The sequence below is a fragment of the Cupressus sempervirens genome, chromosome 7 (genome assembly GCF_028749045.1).
Source record: "Cupressus sempervirens isolate cs-2001-9-10 chromosome 7, ASM2874904v1, whole genome shotgun sequence".
Taxonomy (NCBI): domain Eukaryota; kingdom Viridiplantae; phylum Streptophyta; class Pinopsida; order Cupressales; family Cupressaceae; genus Cupressus; species Cupressus sempervirens.
The window spans coordinates 269,431,629-269,450,151 of NC_143124.1; positions in this window are offsets into that span (position 1 = coordinate 269,431,629).

Genomic DNA, 18,523 nt, shown 5'->3' on the forward strand with positions numbered 1-18,523 from the left:
CTCATATAAGAATCATCTCAAAGGAAGAATCTACTTGAAATGATGGAAACTCCTCCATCCTCTATTGCATACAAATACTAAAATTGAATGTTCAAAGAACAAAAAAAGGATTAATAGTAGAATTATTAATCATTTATCCATCAAATAATAGGTTTTTATCTCCAATGCAAGAAAAATAACCTTCATCAAATTTTCATTTCAATTTTCCTTTAAGAACAACAATATCTCTAGTTTTGCAATTACATGTTGTGTGGCCATTCTCGTATAGTGTGAAATATATATTGTCCATATTATTATTTTTTAATACTTTTAGAACTTTGGGGGTATAACATAATACTTTATCTTTTCGACAATCACCTTCTATGACTTCCTTTTCTCTATTTTATTCTATTAGAAGGGTTGAAATCATATCCTCTAGAGTCTATGGAATAATATTAACAAGCTTATACAACATTAATATATTTGGAATATAAAGACTTTAACAAAATGGCCTTACCATAATCAAATGTAATATGTTTCCAATTGAGAGACCCTAAAATACTTATATGGTTTGAGATTGTGACTCAATTCTCTATTTTGAATCTAAACAATCTATTTTTTAGGGAAAAAATTTTATTGATATATTTTTCTCCAAATAACTTTCTTATAGTTTCCAAAGTGTCCCGAAAAGAGATATATAAATCAATGTGATCAAGCTCATAATCTAAAAGAGAAAGACCAATGGTAGCCTTGGATTTATATTTTCTACTATATGACTCTAATAATTTTTTTCCCACTCTAGATTTATTTTTTAGTATTTCCTATTCACAATAGGATTTTATTCATTAACTTGATTTAAGTTTAATCCTTTATGTATGAAATTTAAAATGAGAATATTTATCTAATAGAATATCCATTTTATAATATAATAATACAAGAAAGAATAAATTAAGGAAAAATGAAGAATATGTTCTCACCTGATGCAATAACGAATTTATAGTGAAATTAAAAATCTTCTTTATAAAAAAAGGAATCCATCAAAAAAAAAATTCTCTTACATTGATTCTATATGAACACTTCTACGTAGGAATTTTCTTTAAAACTAAAACTTTTCATTAGTATACAGATAAGTGAACATGTTCAATCTATCATAAAGCCCATGTTGATAAATTAAACCTATTTTTCCTAATTACAATTGAGAAGGGGGTTGAATCATTATGAACACTCCAATTGGTTTTTTAATAATATTTCTAATACATATACATTAAAAACATTTAGCTGCTAGAAAAATGATAAATACAGTATGATAAAAAGCATGTAAACTCACACACAAAAGTATTCATCAAGTGAGGCACAAATTTGTATGTTTAAAACCTTGATGAGAGGATGAAAAATCATGATGGGAATAATATATCGGCTATCCCTTATAATTCATGTATAGGGTTTCCCGATTAAGATGTAAAATTATTTCTTTTGGAAACACATCTTGGTAGGAATTTCTACAACCTGCTAGGTTTTGAAGAGCCTTTGAAAGATATCATGTTAGAGGATTTAATAAAAATTTATATTTATGAGAGATATCTTGTTATAATATTTCCAAAATATTACTACTCAATATTTTCTTGTTAAGATCTATAACTATATGCAAGGATAAGAACAAAATCTAATGTGTCTTCCAAAATTAGCACTATCTAACCTTGCATATATATTTTATCTTTCATTGAAGATCCATTGATATTCTAGTTTTATCTTCTTACCATGTGACCTCTTCACTCTCACATTTTCCCTTTCTTGTTGAGAATATCCTTTCCACTACAACACATCCTTTTGCAACTTCCTTCTTGGTGATCTTTCACTTTGAATAACTCTTTCTCTAACTCCATGAGCTATCACATGATTTTAACAACTATATCAATAGCATTAGAAAGTAATTTTTGAGTTTCTTTATACACATTGCAATGTTAGGGCATAGTCACCCATGCCAAAAATATTACTCATTTTTAAATTCAAATTCATTATCTTATTACTTCGTAGAAAACCCATCACCCCTATTCCTATAGTATAGACTGGTTACCTCATCAATCCTTCTGTTATCCTATGTATAGCTTTTTTCTATGATTTCTTTTGTCACTTTTCCATTTTCTCATGTCACATATAATCTAGCTTATCTCATGCCTCATCATATTTATGGTGACTCACCTCATATTTGATAAATTATCAACTATCCTTCATAGCTAACTTATGCTAGTAGATTAGACTATATTTACATATGGATGTGTATGCTAGAAAAATGGTCAGTGATCCCCTTGAGATTCATGACAAGGCCTTTACTACCTCATGTCTACTAGAAGTTGAGTGGTTTTATTCAAAATTTATAGTAAAATATTTTTCTGCAATGATAACCCCACTCTAATAAGTGGTATCATAGCTTGGTCATAGGTTCAAATCCTCAAACCATAGGGTAGTATTGAGGGGGATATTGTTGGAAAAATGTTTAGCACTCCCCTTTGGATTAACCACCTCTTGTGTACAATATGTTGAGTATTTGTATTGGGCATTAGCAAAAAAAAATTTGTGTAACAAGCCCACTCTAATAGTGTATACATAGAATTTCAATCTCGAACTAATGGTGATATTACGTTGTAACATTTTCCTTTCCTTGACTAGTTCCCAAGTCATGATAGCACCACTTTTCAATCTTCATGTCAGTTCTACTTCTAGGATAGATAATCTCCTACTATGAAATCAATGGAAATAAATTCTAAACATCATTCAAGTCATACTTTCCCCTCTTTATCTTAATCTTATTCCATGTGTATACATCCATGTATAGCAATAGTTGGCTTTGTATTGGTGTGTGTGCTTAGTCATCTCATAAATTTATTCCTTTAGTCATCCCAGTAAGAAGGCACTTCCTTGACCATTGTTTATTCCTTTTCCTTGACCTATCTTTGTTTTTTCTTTTGTGCCATTATTCTTTCACACTATTTTCTCCCTATGTGGGACGTCTTCAACTTGTGCCAACTCTCCTTACCTATCTATTATCCTTTCTTCATGTTTTCATCCTTTCTTTACCTTTCTATCTTCTTATATAGAATCTTGTCTTGTATCTTCTTCATATTCTTCACTTAACTAAGATTCAATCCTCCTTCTGTTCTTGCAGTGTCCTTTTTTTATTCTCTTATTCAATCTTTGATTTCTCCCCTTTTATATTCTCCGTCTTTTTGTTGTATGTTATTCTCCCCCTTTTTTTCATCAATGAAAAATAGTGTTACAGGTTACAAAATACATCCATGTATTGGCTCTGTGTGTTGGAAGGATGGGCTTTCCATGATGCCTCAAAATTAGTGAGAGTGTTGATCTCACTTCTTATATCTACCAAGATATCTTTAGTTCCATTTAGTATAATTATTGGTCCTCTAGAGATGAGTGATTTTTCATTGTAAATATGTCCCTATATTTTTCCTATCTGGGATGACAATATGTATTGCACTTCGATTAGTCTTATGAAATCAGTTTATTTTTTATAATAAACCTATATTTAATTCATGTTAAAAATATATATACCTAAAAAATTTGAAAAGAACCAAATTCATAGTCATTAGAAAGCTAGTTCAAAGTACTTCAATCATGTACAATTTCAGGTCTTCAGTGCTCCATTTGAACCTAGTAATTTATCTCCGAAGAAATGAAATCATTGAAAAAACTTCAAACTATTCATGTGGGCTTCTATCTAGCTAGTTTTGATAGAAACTTAGTTTCTATCGAAATTATTTTGGAAATGTTTAATAGAAACTAAAAGTCTTAGTTTCTATCAAAACTATTTGCGGTTTACATGAGCAGTTAGCAAACCACTTTCATAGTTTCGATTGAAACTATGAAGCTAGTTTTGATCGAAACTATGGAAGTGGGATAATCCCTACTCCAACCATAGGGGTGTTTCTCTAGTCGGCTCCTTAGGGTTTTTCCCTAGTGGGCTAATAAGGAGGTTTTTTTAAAACAAATGTTTGTATATAAATATGAGTTTCATTTTTTACAATTTGCATTTATGTGAAAGCAAGTTACTGGCTTTTGAATTGGGAAGAAAGAAATACTTGACAAACTTCAACCTATTTTCGAATTTTGGAGGAAGAATTTACGACATGGGCAATAAAGATAAAAGAGCAAGTAAATATGCATGAAGAAGAACTAAGTAACAAGAAGATGAAAATCGTCAAAAAATGCTAGCAAGATACTATCTTAGATTAGGTACACATGCACAATCTTTTTTCCAATGTATTTAATTAGTTTATTTAGTAAGGATTAGGGTTTAAATCCAATTAGGAATATGATATTTATCTTAAATTAGTATTACTAGATTAACTTAATATTAAGAGTTTATTTGGAATTATGTTCATATTTAGGCCATTAGGGTTTATTCAATTATGTCCATATTAGTCCTTAGGGTAAATATTACATTATGAATAAATTTTAATTATGAATTTATTTAGCATGGGAATTACCTTGTTTATTCAATTATGTTAATAATTTATAGTCCATTAAGGTTTATTAGATTATGATGAAATTTAAATAAATGAATCTATTTAGGACGTAGTCAACTAGGACAACCTACCGACATTGGACAAGGTTCATCCCAAGTTCAAATAGGTACATGTGCATCTCTTGCAAGTATATAATATAGATCTCTCTAGATTTCTAGGTTTCTATCAAACTTTATATCTTTAATTTTTAAATTTAGTGAGCAATATTTCCCCTTATACACTTACTTCATTTTATTTGTTATATCATGCATGTCCAACTCTTGTAGATGATGAAAATGTTGGACATGAGGAAATTGAAGATGAAGCAATGGATATTGAAGAAGGACCATTTGAAGGTTAGATAATTTAATCAAGTACATAATATTTCACTCAAGTTAAACATGTATATATTGTTAGTCTTAGAATGGTTTTTGACACTTGAGTGCCAACACACTTAACCATTTTCTACATTGGAGCCGAGCACACTACGTATGTCGATCCACAACATGGGCCGAGTCAGGAAATCCAATAAGTACCGAGTGATCTTCAGGTGCTGAGAAGACTTCAGGTGTTGAGTGAAGAATTGATGTTGAGTGAAGATCAAAGTTCCAAATGAATTTAGGTGCTGAGAATGATGCAAGTACCGAGTGATATTTGAGTGCTGAGTCATAGACGATGCTGAGAAAAATAGGAATGCAACAGGAGCCGAGTAAGCCAGATTGTTATAAGTGTCGAGCATCAGGAATCAGTAAGTGTTGAGCAACATAAAATGCACATATGAGTTTGTAACTTTACAAATGCAGATGCAAACCATTTTCATGGCCGACATATGACCAATCTTGAAGGATTAAAAGATAAGATCGAATCTGTTGTTTTTCCTATGCAATCTACATGTAGCCAATAAGAAAAATGGAGAAGGCATGGAACCAATAAGAAAAGTGCAACGAATGAGCGGGAAACAGAGATTCAATATGGATCGTAGATCCATACCTAACCCTAAGTCTTCAATTGTCTTTATAAGGAAGATGAAATCTCATTTGAAAGAAAGAATTGAATGGACAAGGGTGTGTAAGGGAAACTATTTCAGAGTGAAGCATATCATATCTTAGAGGATCAAAATCAGAGAAAGCAAATCAAGTGCCTATATTCAACAATCAAGGATTGTAATCTATTAGGTTTATTATACCTAATACTCTCTTGCAATTGTATTAGAAATGAAACCCTATGGCGATAGGTTAGCTTAACAGCTATTTTGTAGATCCTTTAAATAGGTGATTAAATCCTTTAATAGGGTAACACTTCATGTAAAGTGTTTGAAATCCTTTAACCAGGTCACTATTGATACAGTGTAAAGCCTTTAATAGGACAGACCATTAGAAGTGGTTAAACATTAGTACGGCAATGATTTTGTGGGTATCATCCCCACTCTAGTTTTACCTTCTTATTTTCAGAGGGTTTCTGGGTCACCAAATCTCAATTGTTATGTGGTGATGCATATGTGTTTCTCATATTTGTTTGTTATGTTTATATGCATGCAATCTACTTTCAGTTAAAAAGTTTCAATGCTAAAAGTATAGTACTTCTGAATCACCCACCCCCCCCCCCCCCCTCAGAAGAATTATTCCTATTTGAATATTCCAACATATATGTATACATATATGTCCCCTAAAGAGATTGTATCTTAGGACTTTATTTCATTTTTTCTTGTGCAGCCCGAGATCAAACAACAAATGAGAATGTTAATTTAGCTCAAAGATTGAAGAGAAAAAATAATCATAGAAACATAGATCATTTAATTGAAATGGATGTGGAAAAATTGAGAGAATGTGCTAATCAACCTACACATACTACGAAGAGGAAATTGAATAAAAAGTCTAAAGACATAATTGCACAATTTGAGATCTATCAGCAGTGGAGAAAACTCAACTATTATCAATTTCACTTCTTAAAGATGAATTAAAAGAGCCACTGAGACTATTGGGTATAGATACAAGTATAAAAAAGAGGAGGACTTCTAAACTAGGAAAAAGATATTGTTGAAAGTGTTAAGGAAGGGTTACATTCTATTGGGAAAAAAACTAGATCTGCAGATAAATCCATTGAATGAAGAGTGATACTGACATCTATTTTAAATAAGAAAACATCCCAAAATAGGCAAATATCTTCATTATCATCTCATTTTGGGTATAGTCGAAAGACAGTACTACATTATCTAAAAAGGAGAAACAATTTGAATGATAGTACATTAGAAGGCAATTGGGCACTAATGTGTCAAGCTCCTCGATCTGACATGATTGGGGAAACAATTGAGAACTTAGTTATTTAATTTTGGATTGATAATACTCGTCCTTCACCAAATAGAAGAGATATCATCAAGCAGAGGATTGGGCCTAAGGAATATATTCAACATGCAAAACATTGGTTGGATGTCACTCAACCTAAATTGTATCTCTCATTTTGTAAATTAAATCCTGACATAAAGATTGGACAAACAATGTTTGAAAGATTGAAGCCCTCTTTTGTGAAGATAAATAAATCTTTTCAAACATGTTGTCGTCGATATCATGTTGAATTTGATTTGTACTATGAAGGGTTTTGAAAGATGATAGAAGAAAGTGGTGGAACTTCTCAAAATAATTTTCCTAAACGACCGAGTAAATTCATAACATCAATCTTATGTGACAAACCAAATGATTGTGGAATAGGTGAAATAGATTGCATAAGAGGAACTTGTGAAACATGTGGTAACTTGACTAAATTTTGTTTGAGAGAAGAAGATACTAATATGACAAAGATGGTAAAATGTAAGAAATATAAGTACATAAAGTCAGAAAAAAAAGATGGAAAAGAATCAACAAGGTTAGAATATGCAGAGGATGAGATATCAGCTGGAGAATTTATGTCAAATTTTTGTAAATTGATTCAACTATATATACGCCATGCATTTTTATCTAAGTAGCAAGCAGAACAATTTCAAACACTAAGAGAAACTTTCCCACTCAGAACAATTCTATCTATTGTTGACTTTGCAGAGAATTACTCTTTCGTATCTCAAAAACAACTTCAAGCAGAATACTACTATACAGAGCAGGTTACTATTATGGTTCAAGTGTCTTATCAACATGCACAAATTGATCTGGATGGTGTGGAAAGTACAGATCAGGCACGAGTCATTAAAAAAGAGTATCACTTTTATATTAGTGATGGCAAAGAACATGACACGTTTTGTGGAACATTATTTTAAGAAATTTTTTGAATATTTGAAAAAACAAAAACATTAAAATAGAAAAACAGTTTGTATGGTCAGATGGATGTGTAGCATAATTTAAATCAGCTAGACCATTTTATGCATTATGTATATATCATCGATACCTTAATATACCACACATTTGGAGTTTTTTTGAGAGTGGACATGGAAAGTGTGAGCATGATGGTGCAGGAGCTTGTAGCAAACGTGCTTTAAGAAAGTATCAAATGGACTATAAAGGATATCACATTAATAATGCTCATGATGTGGTTGAGTCGTGCAAAACACATTTTTCGGTGCCAACAAATATAGATAACACATCATCACAAGTGGATCGAGTTATACCATTTAGAGTGTTTTGGGAGGTATCAGGTATATATAAATTAATTTGTTCATATTTTTAAATTGATTCTTAAATTTATATTTAATATGTTACCTTAGATGATCTCTAACTAAATTATGGACCTTGTGTACATTTAGGTTTTGATAGAAGATCAATGCATGCATGCAAGGGGGTAGAGAAGACATGATCTTTGCATTCAGTTATGAGTACAAATAGTAATGTGTGGTCACTATACACAAGAGAATACTCATGTTTTTGTCCTGATTGTATTGATGAAGACTATGGTGGTTGCATTAATCAAGAACGTGGATATGTGGGTGAATGGACTTTGGTGCCACTAGATGTTATTAATACGAATGAGTTTCAGGACGAAAACTATGATGATATTCCATTGATTTCTAGTGGTTATAACCATATTTTAGGATTGATCAGAGTTGGTATGTATGAACTATACATATATACCTAGATCATGTACATGTACACATTTTTCATAATTTTGGTTAATTTTTATTATAGATATGTACTTATGTAAATGACGTGTATCTAGAATTTTGACATATATAAGTTTGTGTAGGAAATGTTTTTGCAATCATGGCAGAATCGAAAAATGTAGAAGGTGCTAGCTATTATTTATTACATTGCACCATGGAAAGAGAGAAGCTAACAAAGACTGAAATAAGTGATGAAATTATTTTTCCCACAGGTTAGTATATAGTTGAATTATGTATAAATGTATGTCAAGTATCTATGTTTTTAATGAATTCAAATTCTTTGACTTAAATTCAAGATTGATGTATTTCTTAAATGTGTACATGTGTAGGTTCTCTTGTTGTACAAGGAATATATTTGAAGCAAATAAAAGTACTTAATAATGGGATTCATTTCACCGATTATCAACCTAACAATAAGGTATATCAATATAGTAACCATGTTATTGCCACTGGTCTAACTCTTCATCTAGTCAAAGGACCTGGAATACATAAGTGGAGGCTCCATATTGATGATCATGAGAAATATTAAATGTTATCCAAGAACAAGCTGATCCACTTGATATGAGATAGAAACAACTCCTAATTTGAAATGTAACTCAAGAACAATTTGAAATTTGGTGGAATAACTAATTTTCTAAATTGAACTTTTACTCTTTCATTTTTAACTCGATGTCTTGAATTCAAATTGTCATAAAGTAACTAATTATACAAATTATGAACTTATATGTATGTGTGTACACTAATTACCTGACATGTGCACCTTAAGGGAAAGAAATTCGAACACCACTTGTCTTAAGGGGATGAAATTAGGAGTTTGTAAAATTAATTATATTGAACTTTCTATTTCACTTAACTTGTCAATTTTAGGACACATGTAGGCTTTCAATTTAACTAATTAGGACATGTGCTCTCAATTTCAAGACATGTGAGCTTTCAATTTTAGGACATGTGAGCTTTCAAGTTCAAATTGTGATTTGTTTAACTAAATTTTGAACATGTACATGTTTTATGTTGGACTTGAATTAGAACATTGGGCTTAAGGGGATAAAATTCTAGGATACATGTGCACAAATTAAAATTTCACTATTATTAAAATTTGAAATGTAACTCAAGAACAATTTGAAATTTGGTTCAAACTAATTCAAATTTGGTTGAACAATTATTTGATCAATTTGAAATTTGGTGTCCAATAACTAATTTTCTAAATTGAACTTTTACTCTTTCATTTTTAACTCAATGTCTTGAATTCATTTAACTTTCTATTTCACTTAACTTGTCAATTTCAGGACACATGTACACTTTCAATTTAACTAATTAGGATATGTGCTTTCAATTTTAGGACATGTGAGCTTTCAATTTTAGGACATGTGAGCATTCAAGTTCAAATTGTGATTTTTTTAACTAAATTTTGAACATGTACATGTTTTAAGTTGGACTTGAATTAGAAAATTGGGCTCAAGGGCCTGATAAAATTTTAGAATATGTGTACAAATTAAAATTTCACTATGATTAAAATTTGAAATGTAACTCAAGAACAATTTGAAATTTGGTTCAAACTATTTCAAATTTGGATGAACAATTATTTGATCAATTTGAAATTTGGTGTCCAATAACTAATTTTCTAAATTGAACTTTTACTATTTCATTTTTAACTCAATGTCTTGAATTCATTTAACTTTCTATTATATTGAACTTTCTATTTCATTTAACTTGTCAATTTTAGAACACATGTACACTTTCAATTTAACTAATTAGGACATGTGCTTTCAATTTTAGGACATGTGAGCTTTCAAGTTCAAATTGCAATATGTTTAAACTAAATTTTGAAAATGTACATGTTTTAAGTTGGACTTGAATTTTAGAACATTGGGCTTAAGGGGATAAAATTCTAGGATATGTGTACAAATAAAAGGGATGAGTTCTATAGATTTACTCGAGTTAGGAATTATGTACAACTAATTACCTGATACTTGAACATTTAATACATTATATATTACCAAACATTTAAATTACATGAACTATTTATATATATATATATATATATATATATATATATATATATCTAAATTTAATCAATATATTAAACATGCACATACATATCTAAATAAATTACTTACATATCTTAGATAGAAACAATTTTTAATATACTAGATCTAGATCTATAATGTACATTAGATTCCACAACATAATGTAACATGTATCAATCATCTCGAGAACAAATAACAAAAACATGTATCTATCTAGAGATCTATCAGAAGATAATATCAAATATAAATAACGTGCACACATGTAGACATGTAGATCTAGGTACATCTATATCAAATCAAATATAAATATAACATGCATCATGTGTGTATATAAAGTGTCTATCTAATATATGAATGTCTCTCTGGATGAAAGTCTACAAAAAATCATCTAGATTAAAAAAAACTATAGATCATCAAGTGCAGGACTATCATCACCACGCCTCCTCACAACGCGGTCTAAAGACTGACTAGTATCAAGGTGCTCACTAGGATGTGCTGACACCTATATATAAATTCAAGAGAAAGTGATATCAATAGATACATACATTTAATCAAGAGAAAGTGATATTGAAATACATGTACACATAAATAAACATTACCTATCCACTATTGACATCATCTAATGAGTCTCGACGACATAAAAAATATAGCATCAAAGCTAGAGTAAAAAGAGGCATGTCCCCCTACATTGTACATGTCCACGTGCAACACATCAACATAAAAAAAAAAAATTTGGGACATTTTTCAGGCTTGGCCAATTCTTTACCCCAATGCCCCTTTTGTAGGAATCTAGAAGTGTGCACTTGCTTTAGTAATTTGGGTTATCTGGTGGGAAAAAAACAAAAGGATTTTTAGAAAAGAAGTATCATCCTTAGAGAAACTACCCCAATGCATTGAAAAATTGATCTCAGAAGTTACTAATACAAGTGTCATTAGATGCAAATTTAATCCAGTTATCACTTCCTTGGATGGAAGTATCATTCAGGATTGGAAATCAATTTTCATCCCATTTGGAACTGGCACTTCTTCAAAGTTGCAAACTCCTAGAGATAGATCTATAGTCAAATGGATACCCCCTACACCTGGTTTTGTCAAACTCAACTTTGATGGAGCATTTAGAGGTAATCCAAGATAATCAGGCTTGGGAGCATGCATTACAGATTACACTAGTAAAGTCCTGACAATTACAATGGTTCCCCTTCCTATAGGAACTAACAATATGAATAAGGCTCAGTCATTTATTTTAGGAATAATTCTTGCAAAGAAAGGGAACTTCCAACAGGTGCAGATTGAAGGTGACTCTCAAGTTATAATCTCTGCTTGTATTAAGAGACAATCATTTTCCTGGAAACTCAAATATGTGCTCCAACAAATTTGGAATATTATTGATCAATTTTAGGAGATCAAAGTTTCACACACATATAGAGAGGGTAATAGAATGGCAGATTATCTTTCCAACTTAGGATGTAATGGGATTACAACTTTTACGCTAAACCCTTCTGCATTCATGGAGCATTATAAATATTTGTAGAAACTAATGGTCACTGACCTATAGAAGTAGAGTATATTGTTTGTGCCGAGCTATTTTTCCTATTGGTGTCAAGTGACTTTAGGTTCCAAGCATGATTCATGTGTCAAGTACTTATTATGTGCCGAGTCATAGCTAATGTTAGGAAACTCACGGACTTCAAGGGCTAAGAGGATTACATGTGCCGAGTAATTTATATGTTCTTAGGCATAGTTGATGTCGAACAATCCATTATGACATTGTGACAAGCTAGCCAAAATGTTTCTTATGCTGAGAAAGCCAGTATGTTAAATGTGTCAAGCAAGCTAGAATATTACATAAGCCAACCTATAGATGTTGTGTACAATGTATGTGCTAAGTTAGAGTTCTTATAGGTACTGAGTTATTTCAAGCACCAAGCTAGAATTATTATAAGTACCAAGTTACTTCAAGTGCTGAGTGTGCTTCATATGCCAAGTGATCAATATATGTCAAGTCACAATTGATGTTGAGTAAGCTAGTGACTTTAGGTACCGAATGAATTACATATCCTAAGGGTTCTTTATATGTCATGTCATAGTTAATGCCAAGCTAGCAAGTATGCCATATGTGCCAAGTATGCCAGAAAGCTTCATGTAATATGTTATATGTGCCAATGCCGAGTTACCTCTGGTTCCAAGCCATAATTCTTATAGGTATCGAGATACTTTAGGTGTCGATCATGCTTCTTGTACCAAGTCACAGTTAATGTCGAGCAAATCAGTGAGTTCAGGTGCCAAAAGGATTACATATCCTGAGTGATCTACATGTGTCAAGCTATAGATGATGTCAAGTAAGACACAATGTTATATGTGCCGAGTAAGCCACCGTGAACACTCTAAAATCACTTGATGGTCACTAAGCACTATCCAAATTGGGTATTGAACATTTATTGATACCTTTATAAATCAAGCTCCCATGTGTGAGATTAGGGTAAAATCATCCTAAATCTTCTTCACTGAGCATAATGTCATTGGTTGACATTACTTGAGTACGAACTCATCTCTTTGGTCATGTGGTGCTTTGCATACAGCAAGATTAATTCAACACATATGGCAGCAAAACAACTTGCTCATTCTTCAATTTTGGGGGCAGTGATTTTGTACTTTTCCCTTCTAAAATTGCAAATGGGTTCTGATTTAATGGCATCTTCTTTATTACACACATGATTTTAGGTACTCCAATTCCTATATACATATGCTGAGGGATTTATTTAAATGTGTAGATGGACCTCTATTCAAGTCTTCATCTTTCAAGCTTTTTGTGCTTGCCATCTTATTTGCCTCCACAATGTCACATCCTCAAGAACCATGCATAAAATACAACTCCTGTCACCAATTCCATCATAGCATTCTCCCAAAAAATCTCATAATCAAGCTTCATCCAACATATGATGAAGATTCCCTTTCTCATCCTCTTGATGATGCCATTCGAGACATTATGTTCATTGTGCACTCTCACAACATTTGTTGTGTGATTCGAACCATAATTGGGGAGGATCACTTTTCTGTATCCACAAGGAATGTGTTATTTCCTTCAAATTTGGTCTCTATTTTCCTTTCTAATGCCATGGATCTCCCCCAATCTACATCAAGATTGGAAATTATCACTATCAAGGTGGTCTGGCTAGAATTCTAGGCCGAGAATAAGTTGAAATTCATGATGCAGAGCTATGACTTATGGTCTAGTAATGCCTTGGTTGGGGGAATATTTTTTAGAACCATGCTAATGGAGAACCATGAGGTTATGATGACCTTTGAAGCACTATAGAAGACCTTTGAAAAGAAAAATCCTTAGTTTTTGGCCAAGACCCTGCAATTCATGACATGTGCTCTAGATTATTAGCTAACAAAGGAGGTCAAGAAAGTTGCATTTGTTGTGATTGACATTCTGGGTATTCTAATTTCTAATGCATGAGCAAAAGCTGCCCATGTGAAGACACCTTTGGCTACCCCAACACATTTGGCTAGTGAACTAGGTGCCTAGTTGTTCTTGGCTTTTAATGTTCCTGAATTTGTCCATCATGTATAAGATGAAACTACTCGGCTTCCTCACTCGGATGCCGCCAAACCAAGTTTATGGGGTGTGCCATCTTCTACTAGCATTTCTACTGGTACCTCAAATGTTGCTATAGAGAGTTCAAGCTCAGGTTGGGACATTGCTCACTTATGATGTCCAAATTTTGGATGGGGCTTCTTAGTAAATCCCAACATGACATCCATCGTTGCCTTGGGTGCTTCAAGTGAGGATATGGAAGAAATATAGCATAGTGTTTTATTCTTATCTTCTTGGATTAATTTTCCACACTTCAGGCATGTTTTACAAATTGTTGAAAATCTTTTCTTGACTGATTCCAAGTCCTATCCTCCATGCCTGCTGTGTGATGACATTGTAAAATTTGAAAAATTTTGAATTTTGATGGTGTTAGTGTTGTTCGCTGATATAGTAACATTGTAAATATTGATGTTAGTCAATTTTAAATATTGTGACAATGCTAGGTTTTCTTTTTGGTTCTTTCCCAGTTGAGCTCTTGAACCAATTTTTTAATATATATATATATATATATATATATAATTAATTAATTAAATTAGTTTTATGCGTTGACTTTTAAGAATCACATGACTCTATACACCTCTTAATCACATCTAAAAGATATCAAGAATAATTTAACTATATGATCAATTGAATATTATTGTCTATTAAATTTTAGCAAGTCATTTTTAGTTAGAAAAAAATTAGGACATAATACCATGGGAAAGCCATTAAATTTTTTTAAATTATTATTATTTTTCTACAGCCTATCTACATTTTAAAATCATATGGGTAAAAGTAAAAAGTTGTGTCATCTTTCAGGTTGATTTATCAGAATGACTAAATATTAGTATTTCTATCTAAAAATCTTTTTTATTTTGTCAAATATATCATCTAGGTATAATAACTCTAACTAAGTTATGTAAGTTCTCACACTATTACAATGAGAAATTTCTATTAAATGCATTTTTTAAATCTAATTTTGTGTTCTATTTCTAAGGAAATAAAATTATTTTAGAAATGTGATGTTTCAGTAACTGTTACTCTTTTTAATGATATTATTTTAATAACACATAAACACGATTATTTAAAGTTCAAAGTCAAGAATATTCTAATATAGAGTTTATAGTGTTTTTAATAGAAACAGAATATTGTAATTAAAAATTCTAACAAGTACATATTTTAACACTCAAGAAGATGTTCATTTTAACAAAGAAAAAAATAGTAAGTCATATAAAAAATAAATTGAGAAGCACATGATGTTATTGAGGAGAGAATCATCTTTTAGAATGTATGGTTTTTCTTTTGGTTAGAATATATTTGTTATGATAAATGTTGTGGGAGATGAAAATTATCGATTTAAGGCGAGTTGAAATTTGAATTGTTATAAAAGAGAAAATATAGGTCAAAAACTTTTTTTATTTTTTATTGAGCTAGTTATATATGTCATCTATAGTATAATCTAAGAACAAAGCAAAAAAGGTTTATATACATATAGTTTTGTGGTGGGAACTAGACCCCTAATTTTCAACAACTAAAAAATCATCTTTAAAAAATAAAAATAAATATCAATTATTATTCTAAATAATCATTAACAATAATAATTCTAAACTTCATCAATTTCTACATATTTTAATAGTTAATTCATTTTTAAATTATAAATAATAATAATACATTTATGATTCTTTTCCTTTAAAAAACTGTGACACTGGTTTGTGGTTTGACCTAAACATTGCTCATTTCCTATAGAATTTTAGAGCTTTCCTTAAAAATAGCATGGGTATCCTTTAAGTAAAACATAATCATGTAAGTTACTATAATATAGGTTTAGGAAAACATTGACTAAACTAGATACGCTTACTTGACAATTATAAGAGAGTATTTGTAGAAAAGAAGAGTAAATTCCTAATATACAAAACAATACATTTTTTGAACTTCGTTATTGTATAATATATTACCAAATTAATAAATTTTTGAACTACATACCCTTGCATCAAATCCATGCCTATTTTCTACATGTGTTTCACAAGACAATAAAACAAGATCAATTGAGTACTAAATTATGAACCCTCCCCATCTACTACATTTTCTATAACACTTTATCTTGTAGTGAAAAAACTTATCTTTAATAGATAATTTTTAACTAGTCAAGCATTGACTAGATACCTAAGAATATTTTTTGTAGTATTCAATTGAATTGTGATGTCAAATTTATTTAGTCTTAAGAACAATAGTTTTCTTGAGAGCATAACTTCTCCCCTATATGATAAACTAATGGTGTTAAATGATAAATGAATGTTTTTAATGTATTTCAATGTCTAGACAATTCTATATGTATATAGGAGAACTAGTTTTTATTTTTGTACATTTTTGTAACTTACACCCTAATAAATATTTATTATGATGTTTCTTTTTAGGCTTAGTAGTGATATCAAAATTTGAGAACTCTATCCTTTAATTTATTTTTTATTATCAATTAGGTGTAATTAAATCCTAATGGTAGATTATCTAGAGTATGGAGTATGATTAGGGTAGATCTGTTGACTTGGTTGTTAGCACCTCCTTCGGGTTTCAAAACATTCCTTAAGCACCTCTCATGAATATGGTTAAGTTCTTTGAACTCGTGATGTTCATTGATGGCTTGAGCTTTTGGTGCAACAAAAAACATACCCAAAATTGGTATTAGAGCCTTGGCAGTGGGAATATAAGTAGAATAGGCATATGTAAATTCATAAAATTTCATTTTTTTTAAATTTGGGTGCACCAAATCAAAATTGTGAATAGGAATATGTATTCTAATTTTGGTCCAAAAATGAGAATTTGCAATTCCACCTAAATAGGTGAAATTGGAATACATATTCCTATTCCCATATTCTTATTCCTGCAACCAAAGAGATATACATAATGACAATATACATAAAATGTGGGATGTAACTTTTGTAAAGCCAAAAAAATACAATATTGTGCTTAAATATTCTAATATACGCTGAATGTATAGAACTAAACATTTATGAAAGACTTTTTGATATGGATGTCTAAACTAAAATATAGAATTATATATCGCATTGGATGAATTGTGAGCAAAGAAAAATATGTTATTGGAGTGCTAAACATCTTGGTTATAATGGAAGGAAATTTTAATCATGTTAAACTATTATGATTCCTAGAAATAAGGAGGAAATATTGAGATATAGCCACCAACAAAAAAAACTACACAATTGAAAAATGTAATGTTTATTTATCTATGGATTGTGGAAACTATGAAGTAGATTGATTCCAGAAGAAATATTTCAAATACTTGAAGATAGTAAAAACCTTATTCTAAAATTCATGTTAAATCCTCTTTAGCATGATAATATTTTTGTATAAGATTCAAGAAACATAACTATTCCCTCCAAAGAAAATGAAAACACAAGTTTTATACCTTTGGAGATTTAGTAAAATTGGTAGTAATGAGAGAAAATAAATTTATGTGGAACTATGGTGCTCTAGGAAATAGAAACATTCTCTATTTTGAAATGGAAAAAGTTACAACATGAGAAAGCTGATGTTTGTATGCTTGAAACAAATTGATTGATGATCCAAATTCATGAGAGGAAGAATGTGAGGCTTTGTTTGCGAAGAAAGAGGATAGTTTTAATATTTCATATTATGTTAAAGAATATTTAATATTACAACTCCTAGATGACACAATGCATCCAATGCATCAATCTTCGCTTTCAATGTAATACTTGTACATGCAATTTTCTATATTGTACAACACAAATCACCCATGTGTTCACTAGTTTAGGTTGGCCATATTCACATGTTCACACATTTAGTTATCTCTAGAATGTCATGAGAACTTAGAAAATGACATGCCTAATTGCCACAACTCTATCTTCTTATTTTAGTCAAAATTTCCTGAGTTAAAATATTTTAAAAGACTTTTAAAAAAGGATCATGGCCAATAAAAAGATAAGAAATAAAAGTAATTTACATTTGTGACATCATATTATTTTCAAATTTCTTTAAAAAAATATAGTTTTAGATAGTTATTTCTTCTAACTCATGTTTTTCAACAAGAAAACTAATCATCCAAAAGATTTTCAAAAACTCTAGTCTCTTGTGAAATAGACTATCAAACAAAAAATTGTTCACCCTATGTGATGAATATGCTATGTATGGTTTCTCAATAACAATAATAATAATAGTAATGCTAAAAGGCATTATTGGACATTAGCATTTTATTTTCAAACTTAAATTCCTTTAATATAGAATACATTATACTTAATTAATATTTTTTATTAGATGGAGAAGCTAAACAGAGGTAGTGTTAAAAGAATGTAGTATAATTCTT